General features: G+C 36.8%; 1 long non-coding RNA gene across 2 annotated transcripts in view; it reads right to left on the reverse strand.

Annotated features, from left to right (window-relative positions):
* LOC134736317 (uncharacterized) overlaps positions 1-27,996 on the reverse strand; it is a 157,672-nt gene that overhangs the window by 21,016 nt on the left and 108,660 nt on the right. Inside the window, exon 3 of one of the 2 annotated variants that reach the window (XR_010120270.1) lies at positions 20,867-20,956. The exons of the other annotated variant lie outside the window; for it this stretch is intronic. This is a non-coding gene — a long non-coding RNA (uncharacterized lncRNA). Of the gene's footprint in view, positions 1-20,866; positions 20,957-27,996 lie in introns of those variants that run through there. 2 annotated transcript variants of the gene reach the window in all.

Raw genomic sequence — 27,996 nt, forward strand, 5'->3', positions numbered from 1 at the left:
TTGATTGGCAGACTTAAAATTAAACCATAGTAGTCAATTGTAAAAGGCTTCACTTTGTGAAATTTTCTCATAAAAGTGTATTTGTTAAGAACAAGGATTCTGTGACCTCACTCCCTAGATTAAATGTTGAGTTCTGCCACTTACAAGCTGTGTAAACTTGGGGAAATTAATCTTTGTGTTTTCATTTTCTTGTTTTTAAAATCTGGATAAAATTATTATCTTTTCTTTTATAAAGTCTTTCTACTCCTGCTATATCCTAACTTTTAAAGTGGGCAGAATATGTGACTGCTTGATCAATGGCATATGGTGGAAAGGATTCTGTGTTTAGGAGACTGATAGCTTCCACTTTATCCCTCTGAGAGCATTTATTCTTGGAATCCAGCGAGCATGCTGTAAGGTCTCAAGTAGCTCCACAGAGGTGCCCTATGGAAAAGCACCAAGCCTCCAACCACAGACAGTGGCTGAGCTACCAGCCAATAGCCAATACTAATGGAACAGACAAGATGAGTGAGTTGTCTTAAAAGTTGAGACACCTTATCTGTTTTCACTTCAAACAGAGATGAGCTGACCCCGCCAAACTATGCCTGTATCACAGGTTTGTGAGCCAAATAAACTTGTTGTTTTAAGCCACAAAGATGTACACAGTTTGCTATTCAGCAATAGAGAACCAAAACAAAATTTGATACCTAGAATTTACAAACACCTAAAACATGCGGCACTAGCTTTGGCACCAGGCAGCAGGTGCAAGCTCGCAGGGTCTTGGGAGATTTGCTCATGAAAGCTAAAGTGGACTTTTCCTAACTTCAGATAATTGTGGACCTTGGAAGTCATGTTAGGACCATAATTTACCCCCAAGTTTTTGAAATATAGAAGCTCTAAGTAAAAATAGTTTAAGGAAGAGAAAAAGAGATCAATTACACGAATATATAATTAGCTGCTTTGGGTCCAATTTAAAGGGTTATAAAATGGGATCTGTCAAGAAAGTCTTAAAGTTCTAGAGATTAATTAACATTGGAATAGAAGTGGCTGAGATTTGCCAAATAACTCTAAATCACCCAGTTTTTCTCCTCTGACAGGACAATAAAACTCGTGCTTTAATAGCAGCAGGAATGAGACAGGATAAATTTAAAACACACTTGGCAATAGAGTTAAATTTGTAAGTTCTGAGAAGGTAGCACAAATCTGTCACAGTTGCTCTGGGGGAATTACTGGCAAAATGTTCACAGACAAACTAGTTGGCCTCAGTTTTCATTTGTGTGCTTTCAGCTGCAAGTAATCCTAACTCAAATTGCTTAAGCAGTGAAGCCATATATTATTGTGCCTAGCAGGGAAACCAAGACCACTGCAGGACTGACTGGCTCCCTGGCTCACTTACATCATCAAGGATCCAGCTTCTTGTTACCTCTTGGTACTGCTCACATGTTATCAGTGAGAATTCATTCATGTGACTATACCCAGCCACAAGGCAGGCTGAGGAATATAGTCTCTGATTGATCAGCCATGTCTCTGAATGAAGTAAAAAATATATTTAGGGGAACAACAAGAGTCTGAAACAAAGAGTTTGTGGCAATAGCAAGCAACGCTAAACTCAGCTTCTATTTGCTTTGCAGGCTATATGAGAATAGTACTCACTGGTGTTAACTGGAGAGTCAAAAACAAAGGCAGTTGAGACTCTGGTAAATCTTGATCCCCCAGAAAGTTGAATAGTAGATTTACGTTTTTGGTAGGCACAGTTGCCAGAATGAGAACACAGGACTAGTGCTCAGCTTGGAATCCTTCATATGGTAGCAGGCGGGCCCATAAATGCCAACATTCTCACATGCTCACTCAGCCTAATAATAAAAAAGCAGGGTGCTCCTGCTCTAAGCTCTTGTGACCCAGAGGATTCTCAATTCCACATAGACCACATTGACCAAATTTTAGGTGGATTTTGTTGAAGAACAAGAGAAGCAGCCGGGAGCTATGTCCACTTTCTTTTTTCCTTACCTAGCTATTTGCACTGCTTGGGGTAGAACCTGAGAAATTGCATAAGCCAAGAAAAAAAATGGCATTTCTTGAAGCCATGAGCAGGCCTTGGTAACCTGGCCTCTCTTACCTGCACAATGCTCTCTATCCACTTCAGAGTCAGCATTACCCACTCTCAACTTGGAGTGAAATTACAGGAGGCATTCAGTGAAAGAGACTAAGGTAACCTGGTCATGTCTAACACCTGCAAGAGGTCTTCACAGCCCAGCTTCTGAATGAGTTAGCTTTCTATCTGAGAGCCACTACACCAAGCTGCTGCTTTACATTCCATCATTAAATAAAGCCTGTTTGGGATTATTTTATGTTTTGGATTAATTTTACTGCCATTCTTTTCTAAATCAATGATTGAGTACACAATATATAATGCAAGATGTTATCTACATCCAGAAATTTTAACAGCCATGGAAATTCAATGTGTATTTCCCAAAACATATAATGAAATGCCTTAAATTTTGAAAAGAAAAATTCGGGCCATATAACCACTTATCTCACCCCAACCATCTCCAAAAGAGCCATATCTAGCACCTCCTAATTGTTAATTTCTGTGCCTGGCCCTTATCAAAAACAATAGGAGGGAACCCAACTGATTATATTTGCATTTACTATTATATCTTGGTTTGATTCCCAGGAAAGCCCCTTAAAAAAAAAGCTGGTCATGTCACACACACACACACACACAGAGAGAGAGAGAGAGAAAGAGAGAGAGAGAGCCAGTCACACATGTATAAACACACACATTTCATAGATGTCTCATCTTTAAACAGATTGACATCAAATGTCTTTTAAGACAATGGCAAACCCCTGAGGGTTTCAGTATTGAAGCGTGTGATAGATAATGTCAGCCTAAGCAAATTAATTATTATACAATATTGAAATTTATACAGAGAAGTGAGGTTGCAGGGCAGCTGCACTGTAAAACTCCAGAGAATATTATGTATATCACAGAAACTGTGCAGAGCAAACCCTAAACAGCCACACAAGGCAGCCCCACAGGATTTCCCTTGCTCCCTCAAAACTTACAGCTATACATGACACAGGGATTTTCCACTGCTGCCCTTGTGGATGACAACTTGCCAGTATAAAAGGCAGACCCCCAACTTCCAAATGGCATCACTTTACATTTGATGCCCAAGTGAACATACTTGAGCTTCCATCGCCTGTCAGAAATTAACCCCTCCTTGCCATGAACACTAGCTACTTCTAAATCTCCAGGACACTATCACGGATGGTTTAGACACAAGGGCCTCACATGCTTTAGCTCCAGCTTCTCCACCATGCCACCTTGCTGCTGCCTCCTCAGCTGGTCACCATTGTGAGTTTGGGTTAGACAACGAAACCTGGGGCCGGCAAGTACCTCTGAACTGCCTACTGCCCATGCATTTCTCCACTGATGAGATACAAGACAAGATAAATGCCATGGGACTCATATCCATGCAGGCTTCCTTCTGCCTCTGTTTCCTGGAAAGGACTGAAGACAGTCACGTAATCTCACAACAGGAAACTCAAAAAAGAATATGATTTGACTCTCTAATTGGGGTGTTGGGGTCCACATAGCATCCCAGCTGCTCTCCCATTGCATTTACTTCTGTACTATCTACATAACAACAAGTATGAAGCCTTTCCAGCGCTGGGAGGTCCCTACAGTTCATCTCCGAGGACTCTGGAGACTGCATCCTGGAAGATAAGTGACTACGTAGAAAAGAGGCTTCAGAGCTGGTGCTGAATGGCTGATTGGCAGAGCATCTTGGTGCTTCGGCAGCAGCAGGACCATTTCCCAGTGTTAGGAGGAGCCACTTAACACTGTCTCCTCCTTCAGCTGCAAGTAACACCCAGGCTTCCAGGGGATGGAGAGTACCCTCACCTCTGTGACTTCAGCCCAGAGGCAGATTTTCAATTAATTATCCAGAGCACAACAGAAACCAGTCCATTGGTTTCACCAAGACTTTACAGAAGGATCTGAGACAAAGGAAAGAGCAATATTTAAAGCAGCATTATTTATGGCTACACATAGCAGGCATAAGCTCAGCTGTATCTTCAGGGTTCCTTGTCAGAGTCCCCTTTCCTGGTTCATTGCTCACCAGGACAGTTTAGAGCAATTCCACCCAGACCCTTGATATTTGTTAGTGTTACTTCCCTGAATCCCCAAGCTCACCTTCTAGTGCAAAGCCTACTTCCACAGGCTTCATTCTCTGAGCAGCTGGGGAAGCACATACCCCTTTCAGGGGACCCCCAACAAGATAATCACATTGTGTTTGACATCACAGGATTTCCCAGTTATGAGAGGATTACAGACAACTTTCACTTTCTTATTTATGCCTTTTTATTTACTAGAATGTATATAGAGAGCAAATATTATTTTCATAACAAGAAAATTTAACATTTTCATTCAAAAAATAATAAACTCGTTTCTGAGTAATGTTTGTTGTGGTGGAGGCTACTTTTCTGGAAAAAAAAATGAAATTTTCCTTTGTAAAGATTAATTTTGTGAAGCATACACAAGTATCAATAGCCAAATCAATCAAGCAGAATAAAGGATATCAGAGATTGAAGATCAACTTAATGAAATACAGCTTGAAGACAAGACTAGAGAAAAAGGAATGAACACAGCCTCCAAGAAATACGGAACTATGTGAAAAGACCAAACCTACGTTTTACTGGTGTACCTGACAGTGATGGGGAGAATGGAACCAAGTTGGAAAACACACTTCACGATGTTATCCAGGAAAACATCCCCAACCTAGCAAGACAGGCCAACATTCAAATTCAAGAAATACAAAGAACACCACAAAGATATTCCTCGAGAAGAGCAACCCCAAGACACATAATCATCAGATTCACCAAGGTTGAAATGAAGGAAAAAATGTTAAGGGCAGCCAGAGAGAAAGATCGGGTTACCCACAAAGGGAATCCCATCAGACTAACAGTGGATCTCTTGGAAGAAACCCTACAAGCCAGAAGAGAGTGGGGGCCAATATTCAACATGCCTAAAGAAAAGAATTTTCAACCAAGAATTTCATATCCAGCCAAACTAAGCTTCATAAGCAAAGGAGAAGTAAAATCCTTTACAGACATGCAAATGCTGAGAGATTTTGTCACCACCAGGCCTGCTTTACAAGAGCTCCCGAAGGAAGCACTAAACATGGAAAGGAACAACTAGTGCCAGCCACTGAAAAAACATTCCAAAATGTAAAGAACATCGACGCTATGAAGAAACTGCATCAACCAATGGGCAAAATAACCAGCTAGGATCATAATGACAGTATCAAATTCACACATAACAATATTAACCTTAAATGTAAATGGACTAAATGACAAGCAAATTGGATAAAGAGTCAAGACCCATCAGTGTGCTGTATTCAGGAGACCCATCTCATGTGCAAAGACACACATAGTCTCAAAATAAATGGATAGAGGAAGATTACCAAGCAAATGGAAAGAAAAAACAAAAAAAGCAGGGGTTGCAATCTTAGTCTCTGATAAAACAGACTTTAAACCAACAAAAATCAAAAGAGACAAAGAAAGGCATTACATAATGGTAAATGGTAAAGGTATCAGTGCAACAAGAAGAGCTAACTATCCTAAATACACATGCACCCAGATTCAGACAGAAAATTAACAAGAATATTAAGGACTTGGACTCAGCTCTGGACCAAATGGACCTAATAGACATCTACAGAACTCTCCACCCCAAACCAAAAGAATATACCTTCTTCTCAGCACCTCATCTCACTTACTCTAAAATTGACCACATAATTGGAAGTAAAACACTCCTCAGCAAATGCAAAAGAATGGAAATCATAATGAACAGTCTCTCAGACCACAGTGTGATCAAATTAGAACTCATGATTAAGAAACTCACTCAAAACCACACAACTACATGAAAATTGAACAACCTGCTCCTGAATGACTACTGGGTAAATAATGAAATTAAGGGAGAAATAAATAAGTCATTTGAAAAGAATGAGAACAAAGATACAATGTACCAGAATCTCTGGGACACAGCTAAAGTGGTGTTTAGAGGGAAATTTATAGCACTAAATGCCCACAAGAGAAAGCAGGAAAGATCTAAAATCGGCACCCTAATATCACAATTAAAAGAACTAGAGAAGCAAGAGCAAACAAAACAAAACAAAACAAAAGCTAGCAGAAGACAAGAAATAACTAAGATCAGAGCAGAACTGAAGGAGATAGAGACATGGAAAAACCCTTCAAAAAATCAATGAAACCGGGAGCTGTTTTTTTGAAAAGATCGATAGACTGCTAGCCAGACTAAATAAAGAAGAAAAGAGAGAAGAATCAAATAGATGCAATAAAAAGTGATAAAGGGGTTGTAACTACTGATCCCACAGAAATATAAACTACCATCTGAGAATACTACAAACACCTCTATGCAAATAAAATAGAAAATCTAGAAGAAATGGATAAATTCCTGGACACATACACCCTCCCAAGTTTAAACCAGGAAGAAGTCAAATCCGTGAATAGACAAATAGCAAGTTCTAAAATTGAGGCAGTAATTAATAGCCCACCAACCAAAAAAAGTCCAGGACCAGATGGATTCACAGTCCAGTTCTACCACAGTTACAAAGAGGAGCTGGTACCATTCGTTATGAAACTATTCCAAACAATAGAAAAAGAGGGAATCCTCCCTAACTCATTTTATGAGGCCACCATCATACTGATACCAAGACACAACAAAAAAAGAAAATTTCAAGCCAATATCCCTGATGAACATCAATGCAAAAATCCTCAATAATACACTGGCAAACTGAATCCAACAGCACATCAAAAAGCTTCTCCACCATGATCGAGTTGGCTTCATCCCTGGGATGCAAGGCTGGTTCAACATATGTAAATCAATAAATGCAATCCATCACACAAACAGAACCAATGACAAAAACCACATGATTATCTCAATAGATGCAGAAAAGACCTTTGACAAAATTCAACACCCCTTCATGCTAAAAACTCTCAATAAACTAGGCATTGATGTAACTTATCTCAAAATATTAAGAGCTATTTATGACAAACCCACAGCCAATATCATATTAAATGGGCAATAACTGGAAGCATTCCCTTTGAAAACTGGCACAAGACAACGATGCCCTCTCTTACCACTCCTATTCAACATAATATTGGAAGTTCTGGCCATGGCAATCAAGCAAGAGAAAGAAATGAAGGGTATTCAAATAGGAAGAGAGGAAGTCAAATTGTCTCTGTTTGCAGATGACATGATTTTATATTTAGAAAACCCCATCGTCTCAGCCCAAAATCTCCTTAAGCTGATAAGCAACTTCAGCAAAGTCTCAGGATACAAAATCAATGTGCAAAAATCACAAGCATTGCTATACACCAATAATAGACAAACAGAGAGCCAAATCATGAGTGACCTCACATTCACAATTGCTACAAAAAGAATAAAATACCTAGGAATACAACTCACAGGGGATGTGAAGGACCTCTTCAAGGAGAACTACAAACCACTGCTCAAGGTAAAAGAGAGGACACAATCAAATAGAAAAAAAGTCCATGCTCATGGATAGAAAGAATCAATGTTGTGAAAATAGCCATACTGCCCAAAGTAATTTATAGATTCAGTGCTATACCCATCAAGCTACCATTGACTTTCTTCACATAATTAGAAAAAACTACTTTAAATTTCATGTGGAACCAAAAAAGAGCCCATGTAGCCAAGATAATCCTAAGCAAAAAGAACAAAGCTGGAGGCATCACACTACCTGACTTCAAACTATACTACAAGGCTACAGTAACCAAAACAGCATGGTACTGGTACCAAAACAGATATATAGACCAATGGAACAGAACTAAGGCCTCAAAAATAACACCACATATCTACAACCATCTGATCTTTGACAAACCTGACAAAAACAGCAATAGGGAAAGGATTCCCTATTTAATAAAGGGTGTTGGGAAAACTGGCTAGCCATATGCAGAAGGCTGAAACTGGACCCCTTCCTTACGCCTTATACAAAAATTAACTCAAGATGGACTAAAGACTTAAACATAGGACCTAAAACCATAAAAACCCTAGAAGAAAACTTAGGCAATACCATTCAGGACATAGGCACGGGCAAAGACTTCATGACTAAAACAGGAAAAGCAATGGCCACAAAAGCTAAAATTGACAAATGGGAACTAATTAAACTGAAGAGCTTCTACATAGCAAAAGAAACTATCATCAGAGTGAATAGGCAACATATAAAATGGGAAAAAGTTTTCACAATCTATGCATCTGACAAAGAGCTAATATCCAGAATGTACAAAGAACTTAAAAAATTTACAAAAAAAAAAAAAAATCCAAAAGTGGGCTAAGGATGTGAACAGACACTTCTCACAAGAAGACATTTATGCAGCCAACAAACATATGAAAAAAAGCTCATCACCACTGGCCATTAGAGAAATGCAAATCAAAACCACAATGAGATACCATCTCACACCAGTTAGAATGGCGATCATTAAAAAGTTAGGAAACAACAGATGCTGGAGAGGATGTGAAGAAATAGGAATGCTTTTACACTGTTGGTGGGACTATAAATTAGTTCAACCATTGTGGAAGACAGTGTGGCGATTCCTCAAGGATCTAGAACCAGAAATTTGACCCAGGTATCCCATTACTGGATATATATGCAAAGGATTGTAAATCATCCTACTATAAACGCACGTGCACATGTATGTTTATTGTGGCACTGTTCACAATAACAAAGACTTGGAACCAACCCAAATGCCCATCAGTGATAGACTAGATAAAGAAAATGTGGCACATATACACCATGGAATACTATATTTTATGCAGCCATAAAAAAGGATGAGTTCATGTCTTTTGCAGGGACATGGATGAAGCTGGAAAACATCATTCTCAGCAAACTAACACAAGAACAGAAAACCAAATGCCACATGTTCTCACTCATAAGTGGGAGTTGAACAATGAGAACACATGGACACAGGGAGGGAAACATCACACACTGGGGCCTGTGGGGGGTGGGGGTGCTGAGGAGGGATAGCATTAGGAGAAATACCTAAAGTAGATGACGGGTTGATGGGTACAGCAAACCACCATGACACATGTATACCTATGTAAGAAACCTGCACGTTCTGCACATGTACCCTAAAACTTAAAGTATAATAAAAAAAGATTATTTCAACTAAACAAAAACTGAACCTCAGCAAGTAATTAAGATGTCATAAATCTATATAAAACAATGTAGTGAAGGAGAGTGTTGTCTTTAATAAACTAGATACTCATTTGCTTGACTAAGATGCTCTGGATTGAAAAAAAACTAAGATAAATTCTCACTGTTTCAGTTTTCTAACACTACTATAAAAAATTATCTTATTTTAATAATAAATTTTAATGATTTATTTTTAAAATTATTTAAGCCACAAATTTAGTGGCTTAAAACAACACAAACACTGGAGAACAAAAGCCTAAAATTAAGGGAACATCAAGGCTGGACTCTTTCTGGAGGTTCATGGTGAGAATTTGTTTCTTTGCCTTTTTCACCTTCTAGAGGCTTCCTGCATTCCCTCCTTGGCCCCTTCATTTCATCACTTTAGCTTCTTGTTTCCCTTGCCACATTTCCTACAGTTATTTCTGATCTTCCTTCCTCCTTTGTGATTTCTTTGGGCCAACTCTGAAAATTCAGAACAACTTCCTCATCTTAAGATCCTTAACTTAATCACACTTGCAAAGTCCCTTTTACCATGCAAGATAGTATCTTTGGTGATTCTAGGGGTCTTTTTTGGGGAGGGACATACTCAGCCTATCACATCCATTTATATTTAAAATATGCTCATACTAAGTAGCTACACAGACGTTGCCAATATAGCTACAAATTCCAAACTGGAAAACTCTACAGTGATTGTTTATTTTAAAGGCTTACACAATTTTTTAATGTTATATCTTGAATTCTTTTAAAAAATAACCTCAGATTAGAAACTGGTTAACCTCTAAGTCTTTTCACGTATAGACATAGAAGAATAGTTGTAAATATGATTATGATCACTTTTTGAAAATGTAATCATTCCTAATTATGCCTTTATAGAAACATTTAGTCCAGAGATTCTATAGTCTCTCCAGTGAACTTTTGCAACTGTTCTTTTCCTAGAAGGAAAGGGAATGGGTAGTGCGGGAAGGGAACCGAGAGGATAGGAGGGGAGAGGAGGTGAAGAAGAGAAGAGAGGAGGGAAATGAGAAAAGAAAGAGAAGAAAAGACAAACTGCAGTTTAGGAGAAGCAAAATACTAAAGTCTAAGTGAGAGTTCTTGTGTCACTTATTAGTCATATGACTAAACAAGTCACCTTATCATATCCTCTTATATAAAACTGGGCCGATTCCTTTCTGCCTTGCCTTTCTTACCAGCTGGGGCAAGGATCAAATGAGATACATACAAACTCAGGCTATTATCATCATCCTGCAGGGTGAGGCATTTAAACTGCTCATGTCCTACTTGTCATTAAGATCACAAGGAAAACCACTACCAGTCTGAGCTATTTACCTCGAATACAGAGCAGGATACATTGAATCCAAAATTTCTTGTCTTCACATAAAGCCTTCCAAGGGGAAAAAGAAGGATCATTTTAAAAGTAAAAAGTGTTCTTTAAGAAACAAAGATGTCTGTGCCATGTACAGACTTAATGATGACTTATCTAGTGAGTATAGCTCAGTGAATTTGTGAATTTGTGAGCAAAATTGGCCTACTCCAATTTTCTTCCACTTTCAAAAAGTTTTGTCAAGTTTTCAAAGAACAATGGAAAACCACCATAAAGAATATATATTTTAGGTTGGGATGGCCTGAACTGTATAATTTGAGCTCCATCCTGTTTCCTGAGATAAAACCACTGCATTGTAAAATATGCTTATTCATATGATAGAGTCAATTGGCTTAAACAATCTTAAGCCTCTCTTAGTTGCCTGAGTTTCCAAAAATTATGTTTTTGCACATAAAACATCAAGAACTTCTTTAGCAAATTGCAACATTATAATTGGCAATACCACATCTCAAATATTTTGCGTGAACATATTCCAAATTCCAAGCCTTTAAGAGCTAGATGATTCTGTATTTCCAGATCTTCTCAAGGCAAGCCTGGCAATCAACTGTAAGAATCAACAGATAGCTTTGTCTAGCTTAAAGAAAACCTGCTTCAACTTCTATTTAATATTACTGACAGCCATCACATTTCTCTTTGACAAGACTGTTTGCACAAAGGTTTCTCCAGAGAGAAAGCCATGAGATTAATTTACCTCCACCATGGTGATTGACTGCAAAGCAGCTGATGGGCAACTGAAGTGTCTCCAATCTCCCTCACAAATTACTCTAAATGGTTTTGAGGATAAACTTGCCAAGCCTGTTTTGCCTAGCAGCTCTGACAGAAAAACGGGCAATTGACTTAAATAAAAAACAAGAGGATCCATTTGGGGTCTTCATAATAAAACTGCCAAGGGGCCTTTGTTAGTTGATGTTTGAGAAGCCGCAGATATATCATGTACATCTAGAAATTAAGGAGCCTGTTCTATGCACAGTTCTTGGGGAATTCATGATCCAACAACATAAAGCTGAGCTTGTCTAACAGGGAAATGCAAAGTAAGGCTAGCAGGAGATTTCATAAAATGTTAAGAAAAACATTCATCACATAATGTTGTGAATTCTTTGTTTCTGTCCATTGTTCTTAATGCTGATGAATCCCAAAGGAGAGTAATTTATTTCTCTGCTCCACTTTTTCAGAGAGGTGAATTGTGTCTCCACAGCATGGAAATAAGTCTGTTCACTCTGATGGTCAATTCAATTGCCTGGATCATGACCAGGTTGTATATTTTGAAATAAGAACAAAGGCATAAGAAAAACCACCCATGAGAGGAATCAGTTTATGTTATTTTCTGCTTTTAATTTTTAATTTATATAGCTGTGGATGTTTCCTAAGAGTGACTTTACATTGCTGATTAAAAAGGGGTTTTTGTTATCTTGTCTTTTATGATTGGCAAAGCAAATGAAGAATAAGAATGCCTTGAATAATTGGGAGGAGATATGAGCTAAAAGTAATCTAGGCCCTTTGTGCACAGAGAGAACTTTAAATGCTACCAATGCTATCATAAATGATTCCCTAGCAAAGCAGCTTTAGAAGGTCCTGTGAGAAGAGCACACTGACAAAAAAAAGATATTGATTATTATGGTAGTTGTTGAGTATAATTCCTTATCAAGCACTGCAGTAAGTGCTGGGGATATAATGAATATGACGTGGTCTCTCCTCCCAAACAGCTCACAGTAAGGTAGGAAGAAAATCAAAATAACTTCAGCATACCAAAACTCATAACATTCAGCCAAGACAGAGCTTAGATAAAATTTTATGGTTTAAATGCTAATATTAGGAAATAAGAAAGAATCATTACAATGACCTCAGCTACAACAATAAGTTAAAAATAATAAAGAGTAAACTAAATCACAAGTAACTAAAAAAAATAGAGCAGACATCAATAATAGAAAATAGACAAACAATAAAGTCAGTATAATCAAAAGCAAATTACTTAAAGCCTAGCCAGAATTATCAAACTTATTTTAAAAAGGAAAATATACCCAGCTCTTTGGGAGTCCGAGGCAGGCGGATCACAAGGTCAGGAGATCGAGATCATCCTGGCTAACATGGTGAAACCCTGTCTCTACTAAAAATGCAAAAAATTAGCCGGGTGTGGTGGCGGGTACCTGTAGTCCCAGCTACTCAGGAGGCTGAGGCAGGAGCATGGCATGAACCTGGGAGGTGGAGCTTGCAGTGAGCCAAGATGGCACCACTGCACTCCAGCCTGGGCAAGAGTGCGAGACTCCGTCTCAAAAAAAAAGCAAAATATAAATTGCCTGTATCAGAAATGAAAGAGGAAACTTCACTACAGGACCTCTAGAGGTTAAAAGATAATCAGAGGAATATAATGAACATTATGCCAGTAACCTCAGCAACCTAGATAAAATGAATAAATTCCTAGAAGGACAACTATTATCAAAACTGACAGGAAAATAAATTTAAAATCTTAATATCCCTTTATATATTAAAGAAAGTGACTTTTTTTTTTTTTTTTTTGGAGACAGGGTCTCCCCCTGTCATTCAGGTTGGAGGGCAGTGGTGCAACCACGGCTTACTGCAGTCTTGACCTCCCTGGCTCAGGTGATTCTCCCACCTCAACCTCCAGAGTACCTAGGACTATGGGCATGTGCCACCACACCCAGCTAATTTTTGTTGTATTTTTTCTACAGACAGGGTTTTGCCATGTTGCCAAAGCTGATATCAAACTCCTGGGCTCAAGCAATCTGCCTGCCTCAGCCTCCCAAAGTACTGGAATTACAGGCGTGAGCCCCTGTGCCTGGCTGAAAGTGACTTTTTAAATTTAAAGCATTCTCACAAAGAGAACTGCAGGCCCAGATGGCATCACTAAATTGTATTAAATATTTAAGGAATAAATAACACCAATCTTACACTGACTTTTTCAGAAAATATGGGAGGATAGGATACATTAAACTAATTTTTACCAGGCCATCTTAAACCAACATAAAAATTCTGAGATTATTAAAAATAAAGAAAGTTCAAAATCAGTATCAGTATTTTTTATGATGTAGATGTAAACACCCTTTAAAAATAATTGAAAATCAAACCCAGAATATATAAAAAGGATAATACAGCATGGACAAATCAGGTTCAGGTTTACACCATGAATAAAAGGTATCAAATAAGCAATATTGGTTAATCAATATTCATTGATTAATCAATGCAATTCACCATACTAACAGACTAAAAAAGAGAATTTACATAATTAACTCAATAGATGTGGAAAAAGCATTAAACAAAATTACAAAAAATACAAAGAAGCTTTCTCAAACTGATAAAGTGATTTATATGAAAAACCTACACTTAACATCATACTTAAGATGAATAGTTTCCTCCTAAGATAAAGCACAAGGCTAGGATATCTGAAATCATTACTTCTATTAACATTACATTAGACATTTTAGACATCGCAATAAGAAAAAAGTAAAATACATAAAGATCAGAAAGGAAGAGATGAAATTATCTCTGTTTTCAGATGATAAAATTGTTTATATGGAAATTCCTAGGGAATCAAGGTAAATGACTACAGGAATAACAGTAAATTTGACAAGGTCAAAGAATACACACAATTATAAAATTTAATTGCATTTCTATATACAAGCAACAAACAGATGGAAAATTAAATGTAGAAACCATCATTGATAATAGTATCAAAAAATAAAATACGTAAGGATAAACTTAATGAAAGAGTATAAGAGCTCTACACTGAAACGGCAAAATATTGCTGAGAAATTTTTAAAGATCAAAATATATGAAAATATAGACTGTTTATGAATTAGAAAAATAAATATTACTTATTAAGATGTCAATATTTTCCAAATTGATTCATGAAGTCAACATAATATCAAGTAAAGAAGCTGAGAAGCTGATTATAAAATTTATATAGAACTACAAACAACCTAGAATCACTGAAGCAATCTTGAAAAACAAAAATGGCAAAAACTTATACTATCCCCTCTGAAAACTGGCACAAGACAGGGATGCCCTCTCTCACCACTCCTATTCAACATAGTGCTGGAAGGTCTGGCCAGAGCAATCAGGCAGGAGAAGGAAATAAAGGGTATTCAATTAGGAAAAGAGGAAGTCAAATTGTCCCTGTTTGCAGATGACATGATTGTGTATCTAGAAAACCCCATTGTCTCAGCCCAAAATCTCCTTAAGCTGATTAGCAACTTCAGCAAAGTCTCAGGATACAAAATCAATGTACAAAAATCACAAGCATTCTTTTACACCAATAACAGACAAACAGAGAGCCAAATCATGAGTGAACTCCCATTCACAATTGCTTCAAAGAGAATAAAATACCTAGGAATCCAACTTACAAGGGATGTGAAGGACCTCTTCGAGGAGAACTACAAACCACTGCTCAATGAAATAAAAGAGGATACAAACAAATGGAAGAACATTCCATGCTCATGGGTTGGAAGAATCAATATCGTGAAAATGGCCATACTGCCCAAGGTAATTTATAGATTCAATGCCATCCCCATCAAGCTACCAATGACTTTCTTCACAGAATTGGAAAAAACTACTTTAAAGTTCATATGGAACCAAAAAAGAGCCCGCATCGCCAAGTCAATCCTAAGCCAAAAGAACAAAGCTGGAGGCATCAAGCTACCTGACTTCAAACTATACTACAAGGCTACAGTAACCAAAACAGCATGGTACTGGTACCAAAACAGAGACATAGCTCAATGGAACAGAACAGAGCCCTCAGAAATGATGCCACATATCTACAACTATCTGATCTTTGACAAACCTGACAAAAACAAGAAATGGGGAAAGGATTCCCTATTTAATAAATGGTGCTGGGAGAACTGGCTAGCCATATGTAGAAAGCTGAAACTGGATCCCTTCCTTACACCTTATACAAAAATTAATTCAAGATGGATTAAAGACTTACATGTTAGACCTAAAACCATAAAAACCCTAGAAGAAAACCTAGGCAATACCATTCAGGACATAGGCGTGGGCAAGGACTTCATGTCTAAAACACCAAAAGCAATGGCAACAAAAGCCAAAATTGACAAATGGGATCTAATTAAACTAAAGAGCTTCTGCACAGCAAAAGAAACTACCATCAGAGTGAACAGGCAACCTACAGAATGGGAGAAAATTTTTGTAACCTACTCAACTGACAAAGCGCTAATATCCAGAATCTACAATGAACTCAAACAAATTTACAAGAAAAAAACAAACAACCCCATCAAAAAGTGGGCGAAGGACATGAACAGACACTTCTCCAAAGAAGACATTTATGCAGCCAAAAAACACATGAAAAAATGCTCATCATCACTGGCCATCAGAGAAATGCACATGAAAACCACAATGAGATACTATCTCACACCAGTTAGAATGGCGATCATTAAAAAGTCAGGAAACAACAAGTGCTGGAGAGGATGTGGAGAAATAGGAACACTTTTACACTGTTGGTGGGACTGTAAACTAGTTCAACCATTGTGGAAGTCAGTGTGGCGATTCCTCAGGGATCTAGAACTAGAAATACCATTTGACCCAGCCATCCCATTACTGGGTATATACCCAAAGGACTATAAATCATGCTGCTATAAAGACACATGCACACGTATGTTTATTGCGGCACTATTCACAATAGCAAAGAGTTGGGACCAACCCAAATGTCCAACAACGATAGACTGGATTAAGAAAATGTGGCACATATACACCATGGAATACTATGCAGCCATAAAAAAGGATGAGTTCATGTCCTTTGTAGGGACATGGATGAAATTGGAAACCATCATTCTCAGTAAACTATCGCAAGGACAAAAAACCAAACACCGCATGTTCTCACTCATAGGTGGGAATTGAACAATGAAAACTCATGGACACAGGAAGGGGAACATCACACTCCAGGGACTGTTGTGTGGTGGAGGGAGGGGGGAGGGACAGCATTAGGAGATATACCTAATGCTAAATGACGAGTTAATGGGTGCAGGAAATCAACATGGCACATGGATACATATGTAACAAACCTGCACATTGTGCACATGTACCCTAAAACCTAAAGTATAATAATAAAAAAAAAACTTAGACTATTTAATTTCAAGACTTACTATAAGAATGTCTGTAAACAACCTTATCATCTGAAAATACAATTTTACTTCTTCTTTTCTGATCTTTATGTGACAAAATTTTTATTTCTAGCATATATCCACTGTTCTTATAAATCAATATGAAAAGGAGAACAGCCCAATTAAAAGTAAAGAGGCAAAAGGCAGGGATAAACCTTCACAAAGGAAGATATCAAAATGCCAATAAACACATGAAAGGTATTCAACATAATACATTAGTAAAATGCAAATGAAATCCATAACGATATTCCATTACATACATACTAAAGACTAAAATTATTTAAAAGATTATAATCTCCAAATATTGATGAAGATGCAGAGCACCTGGAACTCTCACATAATGCTGGGGAGATTGTAAAATACTTCATCAACTTCAGAAGCTATTTGCAGTTTATTTATAATGTTACAAATATGCCTACTGCATGACCCAGCAATGATTCCCCTAGGTTTATTCCAGAAAACAAAAAATACATGTCCACAAAAAAGAAATGTACAAGAATATTGACAGTAGATTGATAATTACTAAAACTGAAAGCAACCCAAATGTCTATCATAGGAAAATGGATAAACAAATACCGTTATATTTGTACAATGGAATACTACTCAGAGATTTTAAAAAGGAACAACCTGCTAGTGCATACATCAACATGGATGAATCTCAAAAACATTTTTCTAAGCAAAAGAATCCATACAATATGATTCCATTTATGTAAAAATTCTAGAACAGGAAAAAGTAATTTTTGGTCCTAAAAATCAAAATTGTCTCTGAGGGTATAGGGCAGGGCTTAATTGAGTAGAAGCATAAGGAAATTTTCTAAAATAATGGCAATGTACTACACCTTGACAGAAGTGTGGGTTCTATGGAAATGCATACAGTATTTGCTAAACCTGATTTAAAAGTACACTTAAGACTTGTGCATTACTCTGTACGTAAATTTTACATCAGTTTAAAAAGGTCCTAAGCAAAATGAGAAAATGTTAATATTTGTTAAATATATGTGACTGGCACATGGGTGTCTGCTTATTAATCTCAATTTTTCTGCATTTTTGAAATAATACATACCTTTGAAAATGAGAGAAATAAATTGATTTTTAACAAAGATTCTGAAAACTAGCTTTGTAGGACCTTCTGACAGCCTTGAGAAGACATAAGAGAACATTGGATGCCTGAAAGTTGACAGAAGTTGAAACAGAGAAAGGGATGGGAGCTTGGGGGGAAAAAAGCATGCCTCACTATTTTACATGTTTACAAGAGACTGAGAAACTTATATTCACAGTTTCAGATCTTATATCTTGAAAATAGACATTAATCCCTGTAGTCAACATACATCTTACTTAAGGTTTTCTAAATCTCACAGTCAATAGTTCTAGGATAAATTAAACCTATAAATAAATAATTTATTCAATATCAGCTAGTAGAAGGATAGTCTCAGGAATTTGGTTTTCAATGCTGTATTTAATAGCTCTTCAAATAAATACTGATTTTAAGAATAGCAAAATGTAAATATTCAACATAAATCACAACTACGCTATTTTGCTTTACCATACATATATTCTTGTAATGTTATACTGCTCAATTTCAATTATCTGTCACTTTAATTAGTAGGGGTTGAAGAAAAATAAGATGTTATGCTTTAGTAATTGCTGAGCAGGATGTGAATGAGATAAATATTTAAATGGTCAAAACACAAGCCATTCTGACTCTCTAAATTTCCTTGGGATCCATATTTGAGTTATCAAAGGAATTAGCCTGACCTAAGATTCCACCAAAAAGTCATTCATATCTGTGTTGTTAGTATCAGACATTCAACTCCCAGCCTTCAATGATTTCTCCCTCTCTCCTGATCCGTACTGAAGAAAAGATATAAAATAGGTGTACAGTTTAGGTTGGCATCTGTCAAAGAATTTATGACCCAGTGTCTCCCAATGTCCCATTAAAATTCTAACTTGAAAAAAAAAAGAAAACTCTAATAATAATACTGGAAATTAACTGGTAATACTGGTAATAATAACATTTTTCTACAATTGGAAAGAAATTTTCACTAATTACGACCCATGGAAGATGCTGTTTCCTTTCTCTCAAAGATTAAGAAAAAAAGTTACATTGAGAAATGTTTTCATAAAAGAATCAGAAGAAAATGATTTTTATTTCTAAAGAATATCTTCAAAAAGGTACAAAAACCCATGGCCTCTAGGAAATGGAAACAGAAAAGCATAAGCAAAGACAGATAAAGGTGGAGAATGAAAGGGCCATTTCTGAACAAAAAAGCTGAAAATGGAGTGTAAAGGAAAAAATCGGTGTACTTTAGTACACACAAGAAGTTAAAACTTCACAAACCAAATAAAATACACAAAAGAAGTTGGGAAAATGATTGGCAGTATATATGATCAAAAATAATTAATAGCTTAACTTCATAAATAACTCTAACAATCAAGAAAAAAAGCCATGAGAAAAAAACAAAAAAGTACAAATAATTACATATGAAATGCAATTCTGGTAAACATAAAAGAAGTCAGTCTTTAATAATCTAAGAAATGCAAATTATTATTCAATGAGATATACTTTATACTTTTATTTAATCAAATGAAAAAAGCAACGTTGACAAGGACGAGATGAAAGGAATCCTCTCATACAATGCTAGCCTGAATAAAAATTATTACAACTTTATAAAAGATAACTTTGCTATTTAAATAAAAAGCCTTAAAATACTTCTTAATGTTTAAGCCTTAAATTTCAAGAGAACTTGACATTAGAAAATAATCAAATTCTCACCAAAATACACATCAGTTCAAGGTGGCATTATTTATAAGAGAAAAACATTTGGAAATAACCTCTACTTTTAGTAATTAGAATTGGTTAAATAAATCTCATATACAACTATGAAAACTATTTTACAGTCATTAAAAATTTAGTTCTTGAATCACGTGGAAAAAATGTTTATCTTGAAATATCAATTTTAAAAAGTAGAACCAAACTGATTAAAAGTTTGTCAAAGAAAAATTGTAACTATATTACATCTATGAAGAGGTTAAAGTCTGAAGAAGGAAAATATATAAAACTAATAAAAAAGAAGGTTTTCTGGAGAACAAATTATAGGTGTCTTGTTTATTCTTTAAATATTTCTAAATTTTCCAAATTATCTATAATGAACTTGCACTACGTTTATAATCAAGAATTAAATTTTAAAATCACAGAATTCAATCAGGATGAATTTCTTCCAAAAATATCACTAATTGATGATCAAAGGAAGCCAAATAATATGCCCTTGTATAATTACATATATTCATCTATGCAAAAAATGAGTGAATGATATAAATAAAACCATCTGATACCATATTATACCATAGGAATAGCTATGTGTTCCTTTAGTCTTTCCAAGAGCATCTGTCACAGCGAAAATACTCCACATGATACAGTTAATGAGGAGGTTAACGACGTATTTTTGAAAAATTTTTTTTCTAGGACAAAATGGCTTTGTGATTTTTAATCCTTCCTAGGAAAGACACCTGCACTTAATTTCAGCCTTTCTTCTAAAACCATTTCTTCTATTAGGTTCACCACCCCACTTTTCACAGCAAATATTACAACTCTTCAGAAGCTCTGCAGAACTTAATAAAACAGCAAACATAGTTATATATCCAGCAGTCATTTTAGACAATTAAATGCAGTTTTCAGTTTCTCTACACGAATTTGATAAATTGGAGCCCAGACATTCCTTTGAACTGTGATGAAAGGAGTAATTTCTATTTCAAGCAACATCGTGCCCAATTTAAACTTTGGGAACAATCACTATAAAAAGTTGTCTTGACCAATTTATTCCACTAGATGGCAGTCTTGGGATGCTACATGTAACGACTTTGTGTAATTTCTGAATATTAACCGAAAGACTAGGAAAAAGCAAGGCCATGGGAAGGTAAAATGAGGTTTAAAATGCTACAATAAGGAAATATAAACAAGCAAGGGGGAAAGATTTAGGAATCACAGCTGAGACTGATAAGGGGAAACAAAAAATGACTAGACTGTCCTACTTTATTAAGCGTGTATTTTCAGATGTATAGCTCACTCACTTTCTTGCTTTGCTTTCATTAATCAAGTCCTCATGGAGCCAGTCCCCACCAGTGAGTGGACCAGATTCAGTGTGGCCTTGTGATGATCATCTTCTCTGGCTTATGGCTCACATGTATGGCAAGCAAAATTAGGGATCTAAAAATGCACAGAACTGCTTTGCCCTCTAAAATGGAAGGGGAAGGGAAGATAAACAGACACCAGTTAGCAATGCAAGATGGAAGATGGATCACGTTCCTATACCTCTCAAGATACCACTTTATGCTCACTGAATGATTCACCTTTTTATGCTAAAGAAAACTACTTTGAATTAAAATTAGGCCATTTCAGAATCCCAGCAGTTTGAGACCACATCACTGATTCTTTTTGACTGAAGTAAAAGCTGGAAGTGTAGCCTTACAAAGCCTTGAAACTGAAAAACACTTTTTGCCCAGAATAGAGAGGACATGTAACAGTATCTCATGCCTCTCATCAGGCTGTGGCATTGCAGGTAACTGCTTAATGTGGCTTTCTATGCTTTTCCTCTTTGGACCCTTACTTTTTTCAGTGCTGGTTATGAAATGGAATTAAGGCTTCAGTTATTTCAGGAATGCCACAGATGAACTCAGCAGCACTAAGCCACCTGAGAACCCAAGGACAAAGAACTATCGCTGAGTCTCTGATAATTGGTCCTTATCCTTCCACTAAAATCATCACTATTTGAGACTGAATTGCTGGTACAAAGACTGAGTAGAAATCACCTAATGGCATTCATTTACTGGGTCAAGAAGGCTCTTTATTTTATTCTTACAAAACACTATTGATTCTTTAGTCTCCCCTTTCAAGAATTCATCTAGCACAATATTTGTCTGTAGTTCTTATTAGTAAACCAGGGCAACTCTATAGATGTAGGAGAATGGTGTCATGTGACTGCCTCATTATGAATGTCAGACGGAAGTTTAGGATATGAATTTCTAATTTTAACAAATAGTCAATCAGGATGATAAAAATTTAGATAATCTTCAAATGCCAAAATGCTAAAAAAAAAAAAGAAAAAAATGTCATTGAATAGCACATCATTAGGAATAATGTGGAATAGAATACAAGCATCATCACATACCCTATTACAAAAACTTAGTGACTATATATTTTTACCTAATCAAACATTTTTATTCATTTCAAAGGAAAGTAAATACTTTAACATCCAAATTATCCTTCTATATTGCACTAAATGTGTACCTGAAAATTTCCTCTTCGAGAATCTGTATGTACTATGTTTTGAAATTCAGTGTACAATAAATCCACTGTAAATTTATAAAATAAATACGTACTTGAACAGAGATGCTCATACAAGCACATATTGGGATAATATGAATGGAATGAATGAAAATATTGAATTAAGAAGTTTGATATGGAAAATATAAGACAATGGATATATTTTTCTTGGCAACTTGGTAGGTCTTCTTAAAAGGCATAGAGGAAAACATTAATCATTTTGGCAATATTAAAATTTAAAACTTTGTTGCAGAAGGCATAATAAAATTAAAATATAAGAGATTGAGTGAAGTTATTTGCATTGTGCCTCCGAGACAAAGGATTAGAACCCAGAATATATGTAAAGAATACAAATTACCCAACAAAAACAAATCGGCAAATAATATACCCAGAAAATCTCAGGTTAGGACAAAGTATATAAATATGATCCCAACTCTTCTGTGAGCAAAGGGAAAGGCTAAAGTAAAAAAGGACAGTTGAAGGCAGAGGTGGGAATGGAGGGATGAAAGAAGATAATTTCATTTTCTTTGCATCTCCTCAGCTGTTGGCTACAATTTTTTTAAACTTTTACTTGCCTACCATTTATTTCAACTTTTGTACATGAATTAACTATGTTTAAAAAAATATATCCAGGTTTCCCTAGTTTATTGTATCAAGAAAGCCTTAAGCTCTATTCACAATAACTCAAAGACACCAATGCCAGGTAGAAGAGGAGGTGGTTGAAGAAAAAGAACAGACACTCTATTGTATACAAAGATGTAACGAACATTTTTAAAAGAACAATGGTCAAGTCTAGCCTTTAGGTGTAGATTTGATTCTGCATCAAGATGATGAATGAAATCCTGTGTATGGATGCCACTCAAATTTCACATATTGTTCTGAGATTCTGACAAAGTGGACCACTTTAAACCAGGTCTCGTCTAGGAAAATCATAAGCAACTCAGCCCAGGCTTTACAGGTTGGCACTACAGATTTCCACAAGAGAGCAGCATGTCCTCAGTTTTGAAAAGTACATTGGTGTGTTTTGCTTCCATTCCGCAATCTAGATTTCCTTTTTTCCTTTCATACCAAGGGCTGCTAAACACAAACATGTTTGGCTTCATCTGGGAACACTAATGTGAACATAATACATTCCTCCTCTATGCAGGCACAGGCGAGATTCTACTGGACACAGGCTCATCATTTGCAAGAACACAGACCTGACCCAGCAAAAAGAATGTGTTAAATGATAATGGGGACAGTGGAGAGCTGTTTGAGATTATGTAATCTCATTCTACACAAGCTGGTAGAATTTTTCTCTTTATTAAGCATTGTTTACCCTCAGAAAATTTGTCTTCCTCTCTTGGGTGAGTATGTATTCACCAAAAACTTACAGCAACATATACTGCTTATGTAAACATATGATGGATGGAGGTACTGTTTTCAACTTAAAAATATATGTATTTATACAATTTAGGACCTTGCTTCCAAGGCAATTAAATTACAATGTTTTCATCTTGACTGAGTACCAAAAAGGTGCCAGGTTCTATAGTTCATATGGAAATAAAGTTAGGAGGGTATTAATAATGTGAGAATTCAGTTTTTATTGTCTTTAATTTTAACACACAAAAAGAAAAATTGAATTTTGCAGTAAATATATTTTCCAAATTGGTAAAAATTATCTTAATCCCAAATCTTACTGTCTGCATAGACTACTTAAGCATTTTGTAATTTAAGTAATTTTGATTTAATGAAACATCAAAGAACCTAAAAGTAAAATCCTCTGTTTTTTACCCTTATTATCTATAAAACAGATTTGTTTTGTTGGGTTTTGTTTTTGTTTTAAATTCCCTGAAGCTTGGGTTGTTTTCCAGGGTGAATTATTTACTAATACCTATTACCTTCAAAAAAGGAGATTTCCCATCAAACTATTGGCATTCACTAAGTAACAATAACCTAAGAATTCAGCTGTGCAAAAAAAGCTATCTAAAGGGGCCAGGAATGAGTTACTTGTTTCATAGATAATTCTGTCTCTGCACAAAAGAAACAGGGGAGGGCTGCATTGTTCTTTTGATAACAAATAATAGAGACCTTCTCTTATTTTCTCCTTTGCCTGCTCCAGGAATGAAGATGGAAATTTAACGCAAAGCATCCTGGTCCTTGCTCATTATGATTCTGTAAAGTCCTGCCATTTAGGAAATGTGTCTCAATTTCTGTGGAGATGAAGCAGGAAGGTCAGACTGAGCTTTAATCAAGGTATCTCCCTGCTGGGGTAGGAAGGCTTCCCTCTCCTCATATATGTGGCTTTAATTTGACCGCTTTTTTTTTTTTTTAAGTGCCTGAAGCTATGTCAGGGTCTGGCCGTGGCTGCTATTCACTTCATCCCTGGAGCCCAGTGAGTACACTGATATTGTCATTGACAATTTCCTCTTGCGGTATTTTTCTGCTAAACTGGGAGGGATTTTGTCACTGGTGCACTATCAAAAATACATGAAGGACTTGCCCCTTACTAAGAGATGCCATGTCAGTTGAGGTAACATTTATAATGAAACCCCAGCAATGAGGAGTCTCCATACCTCACAGGAAACAAGGAAAAAAGCAGAACTCTTAAATTGCTGTATGCTGCAAGGAGGATTAGCCTCCTCCTGGGGAAAATGTAGTGTGCTGTCATGCCATTTTGTTCAAAGGATTTCCCCTTCTTCTCACTGCCTTGAACTCTTCGTCATCATCTCTCCCCTCACCGTGCCCCACCAGTATCCCCAATGCACGGGCATGGTCCCCAACCCCTTTGGCAATCTTCTTCATCCCTTTTATTTCATAAGAATTTCTTTTCTTTTTCCAGTGTCCTAGATGCTATAATTCATTCTGCATTAGGTGGGGATTACTGATTGACTCCCAAGAAGTCTGGAAAGTTAGACATCGATAAATCAGGTAGTTCTTGGGTTAAGAAGGGTGTCATCCATGCTCCCAGACTTGATACTAGGTATGCCAGCTAAATTTTCCTCTTCAATTTGAAAGTCTCTCAAATCCCACTAAAGTGGTAGACTATATGCATTAAAAACAAAACTTGATTGCTATTCATCAAGTTTGAAAGAATATAGTTTCCACCCTTGGGCATTAGACATATGAAATGGTTATGAGTGGGGCAGCCAACGCTAGACAAAACCATAGGAATGGGAATCGTGTCATTGCCCGCTCTGCCACAATTACCCTTGTCAGCCCCCTCTCCCGAGGCACCTTTTCTTCCCCATTCTTCCTCTGGCTGGCTATCTGTTGCCAGTTAAAAGATTAACATTATTTTAAATTGGAAACATTTTCAGACAGATTTGCAACTGAAAAGTGAGAATCAAGAAAGTTCTTCCATATGGCCTTTGGAAGGCTGCTTGCCCAAGTTCTAAATAAAATCTCCAAAGCAACTTCAAGGATGTTGTTTGTAATTAGGGACTTTCACGGAGGTTAGGAGCTTCTCCATGTTGTCCTCTTTCTTTACTTTAACAGACTTTTCCTAATGAAATACCTGTCCTTTTGCTAAAATACCTTGAACTAAGATGTTAATATTAAGAGATTAAGTAACAGTGCTCCAAGAAATAGAAAAAACTATTCTGTTAATGCCACAAATATTCCCCTCCCAACTTTTTGGTTGTCAAAATCACCTGCTCTTACTAGATAACACCTAGACTTTTCTAAACCATTTACAAGAGCCAAACTATTACATTAACAAAGTGTCTTAGAAGCTCTGTCTCACCTCCCAGTTGTCAGCCCGGAGACTGCCCAATATCCAATGTCAAGGGATGCAAAATTTGATTCTTATCTACAAGTCTTGGCCTTCCTAACCTGATAACAGCCATGTTCTCTCTCAATATTTATATTCTTACATTTGCTAAGACTCTTAATTGAGAGCAACAAAGTCAGGCTCAAGAGAAGAAAATAAAATTTTTGTTAAGATATGAAAGTGTCTTACAGAAACTAAGGAAGACTTGACCAGCAGACTAAGCTAAGGGCAGAAACTCAGATGGTAGATGGGCCTCAAGAATGGCATTAGGATCAAGGTAGGTCTCCCACCCCATCTCTGCCATATATGTTCTTCAATCATATTCATTCTCTCTCTCTCCCTCTCTCCTCCCCACCCCTGTCCCCCGCCCCTGCTTCTCTCTCAACTGGCATTGTTTTCTCTATTCCTTATGGCAGAAAAATACAGTAACTAAGTGGTCTAAATTTTATACAGTATAGGTCTGTCATCTTGACAAAGACAGAATCATCCTCAGAACAAGTTTTAAAATGCAGACAAATACTTTGGCCTATACAAATATCTTAATTTGGGGATACAAATTGTTTTCAGAAGATGTACTCACATGTTAGTGCACACTGGAACATGGTGGCCAAGAAAAGGTCAAAAAACGGAATGAGTACTTGTGATCAGCTGAATAATAATCACCAAAAATATTCAGGCCCTAATCTTTGGAACTTATGGATGTTACCTTATTTGGCAAAAGTAACTTTGCAGGTGTGATTAGGTTAAGGCTCTTGAGGTGGGAAGATTATCCTGGATTATCCACTGTGCCCTAAAGGTAATCACAGTGTCCTTATAAGAGACAGGCAGAGTGAGATTCAGTTTTAGCAGAGATGAAAGCAGAAATTGGAAGGACGTTCTTTGAAGGTGGAGGAAGAAACAACAAGCCAAGCAACCCTGGAGTCTAAAACATACGAGGAAACATATATTCCTGGAGAGTGCACAGACCTACCGATATCTTGATTTCAGCTTAGTGAAAGCCATTTCTTTTTGTTTGTTTTTTGTGAGGTTTTGTTGTTGTTGTTGTTGTTGTTGATTTTTTCATGTGAAAGCCGTTTCTGACTCCTGTCCTCCATTATTGTAAAAGAATAAATGTGTGTTTTAGGCTCTCAAGTTTGTGGTATTTTATTAGAGCAGACATAGGAACCTAATTTAGTAATTCTTTAAAATACAAGAATGGGGCTGGGAGTGGTGGCTCATGCCTGTAATCCCAGCACTTTGGGAGGCCGAGGCAGGCGGATCGCCTGAGGTCAGGAGTTCAAGACCAGCCTGGCCAACATGGTGAAACCCCGTCTCTACTAAAAATATAAAAATTAGCTGGGTGTGATGGTGGGTTCCTGTAATCCCAGCTACTTGGGAGGCTGAGACAGGAGAATTGTTTGAACCCAGGAGGCGGAGGTAGCTGTGAGCCGAGATTGTGCCACTGCACTCCAGCCTGGGCGACAGAGTGAGATTCCATTTCAAAAATAGTAGTAATAAAATAAATAAAATAAAATACAAGAAGGGATAGCAATGCCAGGAAAGGAATTCTTAGTAAGACTCTGAGACCTCAATACAAAAGACTATAAAGGGTCACTTGGGAGGAAGTTTAAAGAAAAACGAAGTATCAGAGGGGAAGACCTAAATAGAGGAAAGAAAGATAAATATAAAGGCTAGAAAGGGCACAAAATGGAAATTAAGGTTCTGTTCCCAGCTCCCTGACTCAGATTATAGTGTAGAATAGGCCCTCTACCTTCTTAGCCTTTGTCTATGCACCTTGACATGAGGGTTTAAGTGACATAATCCCAAAGGTCCCTGCAGTTTTAAGATTCTACGATGCTCAACCTCTGTCTAGATTTTGGCCTAGATTTTGCAGTGTTAGCTCCTGGGGGCTCTTGAAGTTTACATTTCTGGTTTTGACGTGGTAGATATATTGACACAAAATCCAATACAACTAGAATAGAAAGCCCCCAGATGGGCATGTACAAAATCTCTGAGATTATTTAATAAGAAGGAGAACAAGGGAAACTAAAGGCAAGACCCTTGAGTCAGCTCTGGAAAAAATTTTCACAGTGGACTAACAACTGCTTGTAAAAGCATATGTGAATATTCCTCAAGGAAATCTAGAGACAGCTCTGCAGAGTTGAAAGTAAAACACAAATCTATCAGCACCACTGGAGGGAAAAACACATGCCCTGGTGACG

Source organism: Symphalangus syndactylus, chromosome 3 (assembly GCF_028878055.3).
Source record: "Symphalangus syndactylus isolate Jambi chromosome 3, NHGRI_mSymSyn1-v2.1_pri, whole genome shotgun sequence".
Classification (NCBI taxonomy): Eukaryota; Metazoa; Chordata; class Mammalia; order Primates; family Hylobatidae; genus Symphalangus; species Symphalangus syndactylus.